Source organism: Taeniopygia guttata, chromosome 2, assembly GCF_048771995.1.
Source record: "Taeniopygia guttata chromosome 2, bTaeGut7.mat, whole genome shotgun sequence".
Classification (NCBI taxonomy): Eukaryota; Metazoa; Chordata; class Aves; order Passeriformes; family Estrildidae; genus Taeniopygia; species Taeniopygia guttata.
Window position 1 is genome coordinate 2,474,276 of NC_133026.1, and position 15,084 is coordinate 2,489,359.

The 15,084-nt window shown below is 48.2% G+C and overlaps 1 protein-coding gene across 2 annotated transcripts in view; it reads left to right on the top strand.

The window, feature by feature from the left end:
* The window catches only part of GJC2 (gap junction protein gamma 2), a 46,704-nt gene that overhangs the window by 4,953 nt on the left and 26,667 nt on the right, over positions 1–15,084 (top strand). The window contains exon 3 of one of the 2 annotated variants that reach the window (XM_032746584.3): positions 1,560–1,692. The gene's annotated coding sequence lies outside the window, so the exon portion shown is untranslated. Of the gene's footprint in view, positions 1–1,559; positions 1,693–5,174; positions 5,619–15,084 lie in introns of those variants that run through there. The other variant, XM_030264133.4, reaches the window with a different exon arrangement.

Genomic DNA, 15,084 nt, shown 5'->3' on the forward strand with positions numbered 1-15,084 from the left:
TATATATTTAATACATAGTATTTTGTTCACCCTGTGTCTTCCCAATCACAGATGCTGCTGCTCCTTGGGGTCATCCCACTGCAGCTTCACCCCACAGCGTTGCTGTGGTGGCATCTCTGGGATCTTCACTGGGGTTTTTTTGTCTGAAACCCATCCTGATCCCCTTTGTCCTGTAGGGATGACGTTTCACTGGTGTCCTTGCAGCAGCTCCTGGTGTTTCCAAAGGCAGGCAGGATCTTCCCTTGGGAATTCTCACCACTGTGGCTGCCACGGGTGTGCTGCCTTTGGCCTTGGGTGCCTCTGAGAATATTTTGGCTCTGTTTTCTCACCACTTTCCCATTTTAGAGTTTTATTTCTCAGTGAAGTCTCCCTGCTGAGCCTCCCTTTGTGCCCTGACCGTGCTCCCTGCATTTCCCAGAGCAGCTGTGGCTGCCCCTGGATCCCTGGAAGTGCCCAAGGTCAGGTTGGATGGGGCTTGGAGCAGCCTGGGACAGTGGGAGGTGTCCCTGCCATGGCAGAGGGTGGCACTGGGTGAGCTTTAAGGTCACTTCCAATCCAAACATCTGGGATTTTAAGATTCCTCCAGCTCCTTGGTGTGCTCTTCCCCTGGAAGCAGCATCCAGATGCAAACTCCTGCACGGATCCCAACAAAATCCCCCTGGGAGAATCCTTCTGTTTGACCTCTGTGACCTCCTCTTCTCACCCCAGTCCTCCCAGTTCTGATTTATTTCCCACCAGATCCCATTTCCTTCCTCTCCTGGAGGCACCTCACCCCAGTGCTGCTGTCAAGGCAAAACTGGGATTCAAATCAAAGCCTCCTGCCCTTCTCCAGTGGGTGGCACGAAGCCTTTTAGGAGATCTCTTGGGGGAAATGAACTTGTAGAAATTTTAAAAATAAAATTTTAATTTTTTTTAAATAAAATTTTAAATTTTTTAAAAATAAAATAACCTTTGATAGAAGGTTTATATAGTATATATTTGTATGCACGTTTTGAGATAAGAAATTAGATTTAGAAATACTCTAGAATAAGTATTTATAGTATTTAGAAATACTATAGAATAAGATAGATACTGTTGCGAGAGAATTAGAAACAAGTTTTAAAGGATGGTTTTATAAATACAACTAGATATTTTAGAGAACTATAAAAGATACATTGTTGTAGAACTCACGAGAAGTAATTTTAGATTATTAGTTTTAAAGTATTTGCAGCGTAGTGTGGTAAGAGTTGAGACACTTATATTGTAATTAAAAATAGTTTGATTATAACAGCGTAACTTATAACATCTGTATTATCTTAGTCTTCACATAAAATTAAACTTTTTTAAAGCACTTCTCAGTTACTCTAAGGATAAAATAAAAGTTTTTAAAACACTTCTTAACTACTCTGAAAAAAAATAACAACCTTAATGCAATACTCTCGGAGGGGCAGGAGCTTCTCCAGTGCCAGGAGCAGTGGCTGGGAGGGGACAATGGTGGCATTGAGGGGGACAGTGGCACGCTGCCGTATTGTGCCTGGCAGAGCGCTGCCCGGGCTGATCTCCGTGCCTTTGTTCTGCAGGGCTGCTGCTGCTGCTGCTGCTGCACTGCTGCTGCATTGCTGCTGCTGCACTGCTGCTGCTGCAGGGTCACTGTCCCTGGTTATGCGCTGAGCGTCCGCAGCTCCGCGGGCTCCTTCTTCCTGCCTGGGACAGGTACGGCTGGGAAAGGTTCTTCTGGGACAGGTACGGCTGGGAAAGGGTCTCCTGGGAAAGGTACAGTTTGGGGTTCTCCTGGGAAAAGTTGTCCTGGGAAAGGTACAGTTTGGGGTTCTCCTGGGAAAGGTTCTCCTGGGAAAGGTTCTCCTGGGGCAGGTATGGCTGGGGGTTCTCCTGGGAAAAGTATAGTTTGGGGTTCTCCTGGGAAAGGTTCTCCTGGGAAAGGTACAGCTTGGGGTTCTCCGGGAAAAGTTGTCCTGGGAGAGGTACAGATCTGGGGTTCTCCTGGGAAAGGTACGGCTGGGGGGTCTCCTGGGAAAAGTATGGCTTGGGGTTCTCCTGGGAAAAGTACAGTTTGGGGTTTTCCTGGGAAAGGTTCTCCTGGGAAAGGTATGGCTGGGGGTTCTCCTGGGAAAGGTTCTCTTGGGAAAAGTACGGTTTGGGGTTCTCCTGAGAAAGGTACAGTTTGGGGTTCTTCTGGGAAAGGTTCTTCTGGGAAAGGTTCTCCTGGGAAAGGTACAGTTTGGGGTTCTCCTGGGAAAAGTTGTCCTGGGAAAAGTATGGCTGGGGGTTCTCCTGGGAAAGGTTCTCCTGGGAAAAGTATGGCTGGGGGTTCTCCGTGGAAGGGTACAGTTTGGGGTTCTCCTGGGAAAGGTTGTCCTGGGACAGGTACAGCTCTGGGGTTCGGCACCAGGGAAAGTTACGAGCCTGGGGGGGGTCTGCACCAGGGTTTGGGATTGTGGCAGAGCCTAATTTGTTATGATATAGCATAATAGTTTATTATTATGGCAGAGCGTAATGTGTTATTCTGGTATAGCATAATAATTTGTTATTAGAGCATAGCGTAATTTGTTATCCTGATATAAAAGTTTGTTATAGCAGAGCGTAATCTGTTATTCCGATATAACAACATAATTTGTTATTATAGCATAATTTGTTATTCTGATATAGCCTAATAATTTTTTATATGCTATAACAATATAATTATTATCATAGCATAACATAATAACTTAATATTATAGCATAACAGAATTTATTAGGGTATAACATAATAATTTGTTATTACAGCATTATAACATAACTTAATAATTTGTTATTATAGCATAACAATAACTTCTTATTATAGCACAACATAATTTTTATTATGATATATCATAATTTGTTATAGCGTAACATAACATAATTTTTTATTATGATATATCATAATAATTTGTAATTATAGCATAACATAACATAATTTTTATTATTATATACCGTAATTATAGCATAGCATAATTTGTTATTATGATATAGCACAATAATTTGTTATTATGATATAACAACATAATAATTTATTATTATAGCATAGCATAATAATTTTTTATTATAGCATAATTTGTTATGATATAACATAATTTGTTATAGCATTATAACATAACAACATAATAATGTGTTATTATAGGATTATAATATAACTTAACTTTTTATTGTAGCATTATAATATAACTTGTTCTTATTGCATAACATAATAATTTGTTATTACGATGTAGCATAACATAATAACTTGTTATTATAGCACAGTAATTTGCTATTATGGCATAACATAAATATTATTAAAGCACAACATAATAATTTGTTGTTATGATATAGCATAATATAATAATTTGTTATTATGGCATAACATAATTTGTTATTATGATATAACAACATAATAATTAGTTATTTTGACATAACAATAATTTATTAGGTCGTTAGTTGTAATGAAACTAGTACTGATTTTTTTTTTAGCTAATACTCTAATTGGTTTAATTGTTTTAATGTTACGTTTGAGGTAAGTTGAGCTGGAAATAAATGTGATGTAAGTGGTTTTTTATGGTTTTAAGATTTGAAGTGATTATAGTTTTTTTTTAATGATGGGTAAATTCTTTTAGTGTTTTATTTTTTAAAATGTTTTTATGATTTTTTAAAATGTTTTTATGGTTTTTCATCGTCACCTCCTAACCAGGATGGGGCTCTCTGGGGCAGCACGACGGGGAGGGATTGTGGGTTTGGGAGCAAAAAGATCCCAAAAATTCCTCAACCCCGGGAGGCCGTGTCACTGTTTCATTGATCCTTGTAATATATCGTGTATTTATTACATTTTATACATTACATATATAAAGGCAGCATTGAGAGCCATGAAAATTATAACTTCTTCCTAAGCCTGAAAAATGTTTTGCATTAAATATTTGCATAAAGATACAGAGAACCGACTCCACTTGGGCTGTGGAGAATCCCTTAAAATTTGAATCCAGGATTTTGCTTGGACCTCTTTCATACAAGGCTTTGCTCAGAGTCTGATACAGAGATTTTTTTTTTTTTTTTTTTTTAGGAGCATATTTAAGGTTGTTTTTGAGCTGTGTGATCACAAAAAGGAATTCCCTATGCATTTTCTTGCCCAAAATTCCTTGAAATCCCCAGATTTGGGCTGAACTTTGGGCTTGTGACTGTGCCAAGGGCAGCAGCAGCTGCAGGAGCAAGTGCTGTGGTGCTGCCTCTCCTTCTCCCTCCTCCTCCTCCATCCCTGGAGCATCCCAGGGGCTGATTTCCTCTGGAAAATTCCTTCTGGGATCACAGAACCCCTGCACACTCAGCCAGGCTGCTCCCAGCTTGTTCCTCCCCTAAAGCAGCTGGAGAGCAGAATCATACTTGAGAAATTCAATTAATGATCCAAACTTGGCTGCCCCATCCCAGCTGTTCTGAGGAGCAAGGACATCTCTTAAAATTTCCTCAGACCAGGAAAAACGAGTTATTTTGAGGAGTTTCACATGGTGGGAGCTGCTCAAGACATGCTGAGGGTGGTGTATTTTTAAGAGATGGAAATTTTAAAGGTTTAGGGCCTTCTCCATGCCAAATTTGTTCAGTTTTGGGGTTTTCTTTCATTACAGCGAGTAAAACCTCACTGATTTGGACTCCTGGAAGCCAAATCTCCCCTCACAACGTGGGGCCTTTAAGGAAAACATCAATTTTTGTGAGGTCAGCCATAAAATCATGCGGGTTGGCAACGGGAAGGAGCAGATGGCGACGTGCCAAAGGTTGTGGCCTCTGCGTGGGGCAATTATTTAATCCCTGTTTGTGGGTTTGTGGCAGGGGCAACGTCCCCCCCTCTGCAGCAGAGATGTGCACAGGGAGGGGAAAATCCCTCTGGCTGAGAGGAGGAAAATGTCCCTCTGTCCCCTTCCAGCTGTTTTCCCTTCCAGCTGTTCTCCACAGAGCAGGGAGATGCTTCCAGCTGTTCCCCCTGCCCTGCAAAGCGGGGTTGGGAAGGGAAAACTGGGATGAAGAAGGGCTGGGATAGGTCAACAAAAACCATTAAAATACTAAATTTCAGCTTTGGGCATAAAAATTGGTGGGGGGGGGGGGGATGAAGTTTTTTGCTGGTGCTGTAGCTGTAAGGACAGGGAGAGTTCGTAGCCAACTTTCCACCAGGCTTGGAGCAGAAAGGAAAAGAAATCCCAAAGAAGGAGGAAACATTCTTATCCTGCTGCAGCACCTCCGCTTCCCGCCTCCCTCTCCTGCTCCAAGGAGCTCTTTTTGCTATTTTTAGCCCTAAACCCTTCGACTGTTTGAATGATCTGATTTTTTTTTTCCATGAGCACCGCTCTTGGCTCTGTTAAGAGCGAGCACGAGTTCTTCATCTCGCTCTCTTTTTTATGGCGTTTTTCACGCTGGCTGAGAAGGAAAATCCAAAAATCCAACCCAAAGGGAAGCCGAAGGAATCCTTGCTGTCCCAGGGAGCGCTGGGGTTGCAGATCCACAGGAGTTTTCCCTTCTCCACGTCAGAGCCGTGGCGGGGTGGGAGGGAGGAGGAGAGCGGCGCTGGGAGCGGCACCAGACGGGATCCACGCACCCACAGCTGGCCAGGATGGGACAATTTTGGGAAGGACAGAGCCCAGAGCTTCTCCGTATGTTACTTTTGTGTTTGTTTTGTTGTGTTCTCCCTCCTCCTCCTCCTCCTCCTCCACCTCCTCCTCCTCCTCGTGTTGATGTTTTGCCGGTGGGTTTTATTTGTCGCAGATCCCCTCCCTGTGCTGTACCACCCCCCCCGCTCCCACCCTGCTCTTCATTTTCTGCCCTTTCCCGATTATTAGGGTGGGAAATGCGTTTGCTGAGCCTGAATGTTCATCTGGTGCCTTTCCTGCCGGGGTGAGAGCCACAACATCCCTATTTGGCATCAGTTTGTGCACACTTTGCTGGCATGAATCATCCCCCAGCACCCAGGGCAGTGCAAATCCACCTCCAGGGAGTTTGGGATTAAACCAGCAGTGGTTTAGCTTTTTCCTCATGGAAAAAGGATGAAATTCTTCCCTGTGAGGGTGCTGGGGCCCTGGCACAGGGTGCCCAGAGCAGCTGTGGCTGTCTCTGGATCCCTGAAGTGTCCAAGGCCAGGTTGGACAGGGCTTGGAGCAGCCTGGGGTGGTGGAAGGTGTCCTTGCCATGGCAGGGGTAGAATGAGGTGATCCTTAAGGTCTCTTCCACCCCAAACCATTCTGGGATTCTGTGAAACTCCTCTGTGCTCTGGGACCTCCTGGCCAGTCCCTTTCCAAACCTCCTCTTATCTCAGACCACCCGAGCTGGGGGGAGGAACCCCAGATTCTGATTCTCCTGCTGATCCCGTGTTACATTCCTGAGGTTTCTGCAAATTTTGGGATCTGCATCCTCCTGGCTTTGGGATCACCAGCGCAGATCCTCATGCTCCTGCATCCTGAGCTGGGCTTTGAGGCCAGGCACAGCTGGAGAGCAGCAGCCATGGGGGCTCATCCCAGCAGCAGATGTGGATTTGCAGCTTGGGTCTCTAATCCATGATAAATTTACCTTCTCTGTAAGGTGCTTTTGGCTTGTTTTTAAAATAAGATCCAAGGCTGTGAGCGCCCTTTTCATCCTCACGTCCCAAACACCTTCCAAAGGCTGTGTTCCCTCCTGTGCAGCCGGGGAAACTGAGGCAGGGGGAGCTCGTGGCTCAGCAGCATCACCACCCGTGGGAGCTGAACCTGCTCCTTGGTGGCCTCATCTTGTTGGCCAATCTTCCTCAAGAGAAAATTCTCCTTTGGCTACCAAACACCCAGGATGCTCTTCTGGGGTGGGATCTCCAACTTGGATCCCTCCTCCCCACCTCAAGCCCCTGAGATGACCCTCATGGGGAGATGCTGTTGGAGTTCCACAGCTTTTAATTGTCCCATCCTTCAAAATCCTAAAGAGCTTCACCGTGGCTGATGGACAACCCTGAGTTATGTCCCTTCTACCTCCAGATCTCTGCAGATTTAGTTGCCACCGGTGTTTGTCCAAAGGATTTCCTGGAGAGGGGGGCTGGAAGGAGCTGCTGACCCTCCTTGTTCATGAGGTGGCCTGGGACACCTCTCCTGTCTCCATCTCCTGTCTCCATCTCCTGTCTCCATCTCCTGTCTCCATCTCCTCTCTCCATCTCCTCTCTCCATCTCCTGTCTCCATCTCCTGTCTCCATCTCCTGTCTCCATCTCCTGTCTCCATCTCCTCTCTCCATCTCCTCTCTCCATCTCCTCTCCCCATCTCCTCTCCCCATCTCCTCTCTCCATCTCCTCCCATCCCAAAAAGCCCTTCCCCTCTATCCCAAGCACAGGTGCTCAGCTGAATTGATTTATTTGAGCTCTGCTTGTTGGCAGAGCTGTGTCCTCTCCTGGTGGGAGGTGAGCGAACATTCCATTACCCCCAAAGGGAAACAGAGATCCTGGAGATCCTGAAATCCTGGGAGGCCACAGGCACCTTCTCCTCTCCCCCAGATTTCCTTGGAATGCCACAGGAGGGCAACCTGCCCTGTGCCTGAGCTTCCTTAGAAAGTCAGGGGGAGGAAATCCCAACCTAACCCAGCTGCAGACAATGGGAACGGGAAAAGGGAGAGGCAGATGGGGAATCTGCACCTCGAGCTCCTCCTGCAAGCTGGGAGAGCCATTTCCCAGACAATCCTTGGGTCTTGTCCAAGACCAAAATACCAGGAAGGTTTTCTTTTGTATGTGTGTGTCACAAGGAAACCCCTCCTTCCCCAGCAATATGTTGTGCACCATACTCCTGAATGATCCCAATTCTGGGGAGGACTCTCTTCTCCTGTAATTTATGGCCTGGCTGGAGTTCTTCCACCCAGTGTCCATCCCAAGGGGCAGTTTAAGGCTGCACAGCTCCCTTTGACCCGCTCTGTACCTTGGAGATTGTGACCAGCCACGAAAATCCACGTGGTTTCTGCTCCTCTCTGCCAGGGCAAGGGAAAATAAAGGAGTTTTTGTGGGATTTCTGCACGTTGCAACCTGGGGCTGTAGCAGGAGAAAACAGGGACAATGGATAGAAAAGGAGGAGCCCTAAGCTATAAATTAATTAAGGCACATGAGCAAAGTTTAGCTCCCTGCCTCTCCCATTTTTTGATCCTCAGAAGGTGAGGATCCCATGCCCCACTCTGAGCTGTCCCTGAGGAATGAAGTGACTTTGTGGGGACAAGCCAAGCCCTGGAGCAGGTCAGAATTGCTCCTGTAAGAGCTGCACGCTCTCTTTCTTGTGCAGTTTGACTTTTTGCTCCTTCTCCATCCATCTGCTGGGGAGGATACCAGCTTTTCCTGGCTCCCAGTGGGTGTGGAGGTGTGGGAAATGCTGAGCAAGGTGGGGATCTGAGGGTGACTTGTGCAATCAGAGATCAGCAGAGCCTAAAGGTCCCTTGGGAGGTGCAGATGCCACCAGCTCCCCATGCCAGTGTTTGTCAGGGAGGCTTTGATTTCCTATCCACTTGAAATCCTTCTGGCTGCATCTTGTCCTTCCATGGCGTGTTTTTTGGGATGTCTGTGAGCAGCACAAAGCAGCACAGCTTCCCCCCAGCCCCTCCCCACACTCGCTCCCATCACCCTGATCGTGAATGACCCTGGGAGGTGCCACCACCAGCTGGGCCCCGTCGGTGGCACAGGGGGGACAGGGTGGCACCACACACAGGAGCCAGGACAGTGGTGAGGTCACAGCACCCAAAGTCCCCATTTCCCCAGAGATCAGGGACGTTTCTGCACAGCGAGGATTGAGGGAGCTCAGCTCAGGCTGTGCTCCTGCTTTGTGTTGTTATTTTGACCCTTTTTCACACCCTTTTCAACCAGCCCGGAGCTGTGCAAGTGGGATTGGTGTGAAACACAGGGCAGGGGGCAGCGAGCCCCCGATGGGATGGAAATGGGTAAAATCACGGGAAAACAGCCCCGAAATGGGGCTCGGCATCACCTCCAGCCCAGCCCTGAGCACCTTTGGGTGCTTCCATCCCTTCTCTGTGCCACCCTCCGGATCGAGGCAGGGCTGATCCCCACCACGACCCCAAATCCTGTTCCCTACCGCTTCCAGCTGCAGGGAACACCTGCTGCACATCTGGAAACATCCGCTTGGGAAACCTGAAGTTGCTTCAAACATGAACCTGAGCCAAATTTTTCCATGTCAGAATCTGTGGGTATTGATGATTCTGAGATTGTAGAAAGTCTCTGTCTGTCAGCCCCGCTGCCAAAGCAGAAGCCATAATTGGTCTGTGCTGGTTTCAAGGTTGTTTATTCTGTTTATCTCTAACATGTTCTGCTGCCCTGCCGCAGCTCTGTCCTGCAGGGCAGCGTGTGGGGCTCTGCCCTCAGTGGGATGGTACAAACATTAAATACCACAAACTACCTGTGCTGGATTTACAATAACGTGCCAATATCTGTCACCTACGTTGGACAGTGTGTCCCCAGCCTGAACCAACAGAAAAATGCCAACACCACAGTGAAACATGGAGGGCACGAAGAAGGAGAAAAAGGACACAACACACCCAATTTCCTCCATCTTGTCCTCTTTGGACCCCTTATCTAGAATCCTAAAATTTGACTTTTGCACCTGTGCCACACTTAATTATTACTCTTATCAAACACTCAGAGCTGGTAATTCATCCTGTAAGATTGAAAACTCTTTTCCATGGACAGAGATCACAGCCAGTGTCTCTGGGGGCTCTGTCCAGGGGGGTTCCTGACCCCTGCCAGGGTCCCAGGGCAGCCAGAGGGAAGCCCTGGATTCCCACACTTCCAGGCACGTTTTTATCATCCTTTTTTTTTATTATTTTTTTTTTTTCGGTGCCTGTGACAATGGCTTTGCTCAGGGCTCTGCCCAGCCCTTTCCTCTGCTGTGCCAGACAGAAATAACCAGGTTGGCTGAGGAATGAATGCCCCCATTTCCTTCCCCGGGGAGGAGCCGCTCTCCGGAGCTGTGTGCGATGTCTCCATGACCCGCTGCCCTGTGCAGCTCTGCCCGGTGCCCCGGGGGCTCTCTGCAGCCACGGCAGAGGCGCTTTGCCCACTTTGCTCCTTCTCCACCTGCCCTGGCAGTGCCCCGGGAGATGCCAGCCAGCTCCGGCTCTGCGCATCCCACCCAAAATACAGCGAGCCGATAATAAAAAGCCGTGCTGGAAAAGAGAGAGAGGGAAAAGATGATGCCACGGGCGACACAAAGCAATCCCTCATGTAGACACAACCTCGCTTGGTAGCGTGGCTGCTCCTGGGAGATGCCCCAGGAAAGGGGAGACCACCCTGTGCTGAGCTCGGTGCCCCCGGGCTGTGTCAGGGACACCCCGGGCTGGTTTTGATTTATTAAAAAAAAATATGGATATTGATCTAGTATTGATATCCAACTGTGATGGACAAAAACTCTCTTAACAGTTTAAAGTCAGAAAGTGTGTGTTTATTGTGTTTATTGTGTGTGGGATAGCTCCCAAATACACACCGCACCTTCCAGGTGATTAAAGAGTCTTTTTATCCATACAAGTATTGAATACCCGAAATACAAATACATATTCATAATTTTGGTACATCCCATTTCCCGCTTCATATGCTAATCACTCCAAAAGCTATTAAGCGTGCGTAGTTTGTCCCTTGAAATGGGTCGGTGGTCCCTTTTATGGGGAGGGGTCCCAAAATGAGGAAGTAAATGAAGTCTTCCTCATTCTGACCTTTCTACCTTTTAAATGCAAATATGACAAATGAACTCTCGGTAGAACTCCCATTCTTTGTCTTCAGTTGGTTTCAGAACAGAGGAGGCCCACAATTGTCTTATGTTCCTAAAAGCTATTTGTCAGTTTCTATATTCTTCATTATAAACCCAGCTAACTAAACATTGTGCTGACAAGCAATCAATTATTAGTTAACTACTAACTCCTAACTTCATCAAGGCCTACTCATTTATTATTTTTATTTTAATTAACTCTAGTAAGGCTTATTTCTAACTAAAATCTTAGCTCCTCAAAATCTCTAAATGCCTTAAAGTTTACGTTTCAGTTTGGGTTCGGGTGGGTGTTTAGGGTCACCCCAGATGCCACAACCCCTCAGTTCTGCCATGGCCCCGGGCAGGGCCGGCGGCTCCCGGGATGCTGCAGTGAAGATGGGAGGACTTTGTGCTGAAGCCAGGGAATCTCAGAAAAATGGAAAGCTGGACAAGACAAACGCAGGTCCAAACCAATGTGGTTAATCAAGCGTTCTCCCTTTATTCAAGATAAGGTGGTAGTTTATATAAGCTTCCACATAGTTTACAGAAACAAAGACACTCTGATTGGTAGGCTAACATTGTTTACCTTTTCCTTAAAACGGCCTACACCTTACACTATAAAACCTACACTAATTCACACCCAAACAGCCCAGTGGTCCCCATCACACCTTAAGACATTTTCTATCTGCGCCACAAGCTCTGAATTTCTAACTGCGTCAGAGGCTTGAAGGCCTCACCAGGCCTCAATCTGAGGCCTAGACTGGAGTAGCTCAAATTTCATAATTCATGTCCTCTTTCTCTCAAAAATGCTGCAACATTGTGCCCTGTCCTTCAGCCCCAGCCTGGGAGATGACCCAGGGCTGGTGTTTCTGTGGCAAAAGGAGCAGAGCTGGGGTCAAACCCTGCCTGGGGGATGGCCAGAGCCTGCTCGGCTCTTGGGGCTGCTGGAGGGTTTGGCCGAGGCTGTTTCTGCCTGGAGATGGGGGAAAGCTCCGGTGGCAAATGCAAGGTTTGATCTCCTGTGCCCATCCTCAGGGTCAGCCTCCTGAAGCTGCTGTGTGGCATAACCCAACTCCTGGTGGTCACAGCACAGAGGGATACCCCGGAAAACAGGAGAGGCTTCAGCTTTCTGCAAGAAATTCCGTGTCTAAGGGCAAACACACGCGAGGTTTTGTGCGCTGGCCAGGATGTGTGTGGGCGTGGAGCTCCTTTATTTATTTATTCCTCCATGAGCAGAGCTCTCCTGGAGATCCTGAGGTGGGAGGTTGAGGATGAGGAGGAAGCTCAGCTCCTGGCAGCTGTTTTCTCTCAATCCTTCTCCCTCCCTCCCGGATCTCGTGGCTGCAGAGCCTCCTGGCACTTTTTTTAGCCATTCCAGAGAATCTGGCTAGCTCCAGCGAGGGCGAGCTCTGATTTATAGGGAGTGTTTTTATGGTGTTTGTGTTGGCAGGCTGGAGTTTACGTACGGTTTGAAATGTTCGCCGAAGCCTTTTATCGCCGGGGCTGAAAAACAACAGAGCGCTGATGAAAAGTCCTGTGCTAATTGCAGAGGGGTTGATTCAGGGCTGCAAAATGCTTGGCTGCTGCTGCCTGCAGCTCTCCTGGGGAAGGAGAGAGGATTTTGGCCATCAGCAGGGTGGGTTCCATCCAGGTTGGGCCATTTGGCCAGCGGAGGTCACATCTGGCACTGAGAGGGACAGATCGTGGTGCCTCGGGCTCCTGTCCCTGCTCACAGCCTGACAGAACGAGGTGATCAGCACACGCAAGAGGCTTCATTTTGGGGAAAAAAAAAAACAGTTGTGGTATTTTTTTAGAGCTCAGATGTGGGGCAACACCTTGTGCTGGTGTTGGAAATGCAGCTCTGTTCTGTCCCAGCGCTCCTCTCCCCGTGTCTTTGTAGGATCTCAGTGTCCCAGCTGAGGTTTTAGTGAAATCAGTGTCTTGGTGAGATCCCATCATCGCCTGTGGGATTTGGAGTGATTGAACCTCACCAGCCCCTCACAAGAAACAACCTCCTGCTCTTAGTTTTCCCCTGGATTATCCCTCTCCCATTAGTCCTGCAGAATAATTCTGAGAGCAGGAATTTTCGTGTGCCAGCAATTGGTGATCTTGGAGTATAGGGAAGGAATTTACCCACCAAGTGCCAGCAATTGCTCATCTTGGAGCACAGGGAAGGAATTTACCCATCTGCCATAAGAAACCTACTTTAAAATCAGCTCCTGATCCCTCCAGGCATGTCCCCCTTCCCTCCTCCAGCAGCACAGGTGCTAAGGAGAAGTGGGGGATCCATGGGGTGTGAGCAGCACCTTGGTGTGGGATGGGGAACTCTTAAGGGCAGTGTAAAATGTAAAACAACAGGAAAGAGTTGCAGGGGGATGCCACATCTTGGGCTCTCCTGGTTGCTGAGAGCAGGTGGTGAAATCTAGAGGAGTGGAGAGAAGAGCTGGAAACTGAGATGAATCCCAGATCAGTCCCTGGATGTCAGGCAGGTCACAGAATCCCAGAATGGTTTGGGTTGGAAGGGCCATGGGCAGGGACACCTTCCACTGTCCCAGGCTGCTCCAAGATCTGTCCAACCTGGCCCTGGACACTTCCAGGGATCCAGGAGCAGCCACAGCTCCTCTGGGCACCCTGTGCTCAGCTCCAAGGAGGGCTGACCACCCAAGTTTAGAAATAAAATCCCACCCAAGTGCCTTAAAACCAGTCTTGGAGGATGCTGCAGAAATTTTATCCTTTTGAGGAGACCATGGCACGTGGTCCTGCCTCCACATCACCCCACAGTTACTCCATACCCCTGCAACCCTTATCCCAGAAACATCTACTGGGACTCCCTGCCAGGCAAAAGGGCACTTTATTGCAGGCCAGCTGTTTAGGAAAAGTCCTGACTGGCATTAGACACCACGGTAGATGTGTCCTGCTGGGTGGATCCTAATAAGAAGGGAGGGAAGGACAGGCACAGCATTACAAGCACATCTACGTGCCTCTAGTCTAGTCACACATACAAGAAAATTTAAGGAATTTGGTTCAAAGTGTTTTAATGAGGCAAAGAACCTTCTATTTTAAGAGATTTCTGATATCTCTCACCCTGCACTGAACCACACAGATTCTAAAAGAGGAGGAAAAAAAATTAAAAAACTACAAAACCAACAAACCCCCCACTTCTGCTACTGGCAGTAAAATTTTGGCTGACACGTGTGAGCCTCTATTAACCCGTGGCCCTGTGAATGTGCTGCTCAGGGACAAACCTTACAGTAGGAGAGTCCATCCTGCTGTTATTCCTTGTAAATGGGAAGCTTCCAAAAAACCAGCCAAAACAAATATTTGGAGGAAAGGCCTGGGGCTGCCTGGAGGGAGCACTCGGGCAGGAATGCTCCTGCCACTGGGCAGGAGGTGACATCATCCAGATTCCTTCGCTGAGGAATGCAGGATTTGGTCTTCCCTGCCAGTAATTGCTTTTCAAAAACAGATCTGCCCAGGGAAGCAGATTTCACCCAGCCCCTTCCATCGCACGGCACAGAGGCTGAATGTTCCCAAATCCCCTTCTTGTCCCCAGTTTAACGGGGACATTGTGTGGACAGGCAGGGTAAAATTGGTCATCTCCCAAACCACAAATGAGAGCACCCAAAATTCCAAAAGTGGGAGCTGGGCAGAAATCTGGGCAGGGAGAGGTGGTGGGACAGGAATGACTTCTTGGGGCTGGCCAGGATGGGGCAGGGGGTGGGCTGGGGTGTGTGTGGACTTCTGTGCTGGGCTGACTTTGCTGAGAGCTGCAAGAGGAGCCCATGGTCACCTCCGTGGTGACCTGATTTCTCAGTCCTGTGAAGCCCAGTGACCACATCAGGTGTTTTTGAATGTAGAACTTCAGTGGTGGTTGGAGAGTGTTGGTCTTTGTAGATCCCTTCCAGTAAGCTGGAAAAGGCTCATGTGGCTTGATCCAGGGCAGGGATTGTCCCCCTGTGCTGGCACTGCTGGGACACCTTGAATTCTGTGTCCATGTTTCGGTTCCTCACGACGAGAAGGACATTGAGGGGATGGAGCACCAGGAGAGGCTGAGGGAGCTGGAGAGGGGCTCAGCCTGGAGAAAAGGAGGCTCAGGGGGGACCTTGTGGCTCTGCACAGCTCCTGACAGGAGGGGACAGCCGGGGGGTTGGGCTCTGCTCCAGGGAACAGGGACAGGAGGAGAGGGAACAGCCTCAAGTTGTACCAGTTGAGGAGTAGGTTGGATATTAGGGAAAATTTCTTCCCTGAAAAGCTGGTCAGTTGTGGGAATCCAGGGCTTCCCTCCGGCTGCCCTGGCAGGTCTGGGACCCTGGCAGGGGTCAGGAACCCCCCTGGACAGAGCCCCCAGAGACACTGTCTGTGATCTCTGTCCATGGAAAAGAG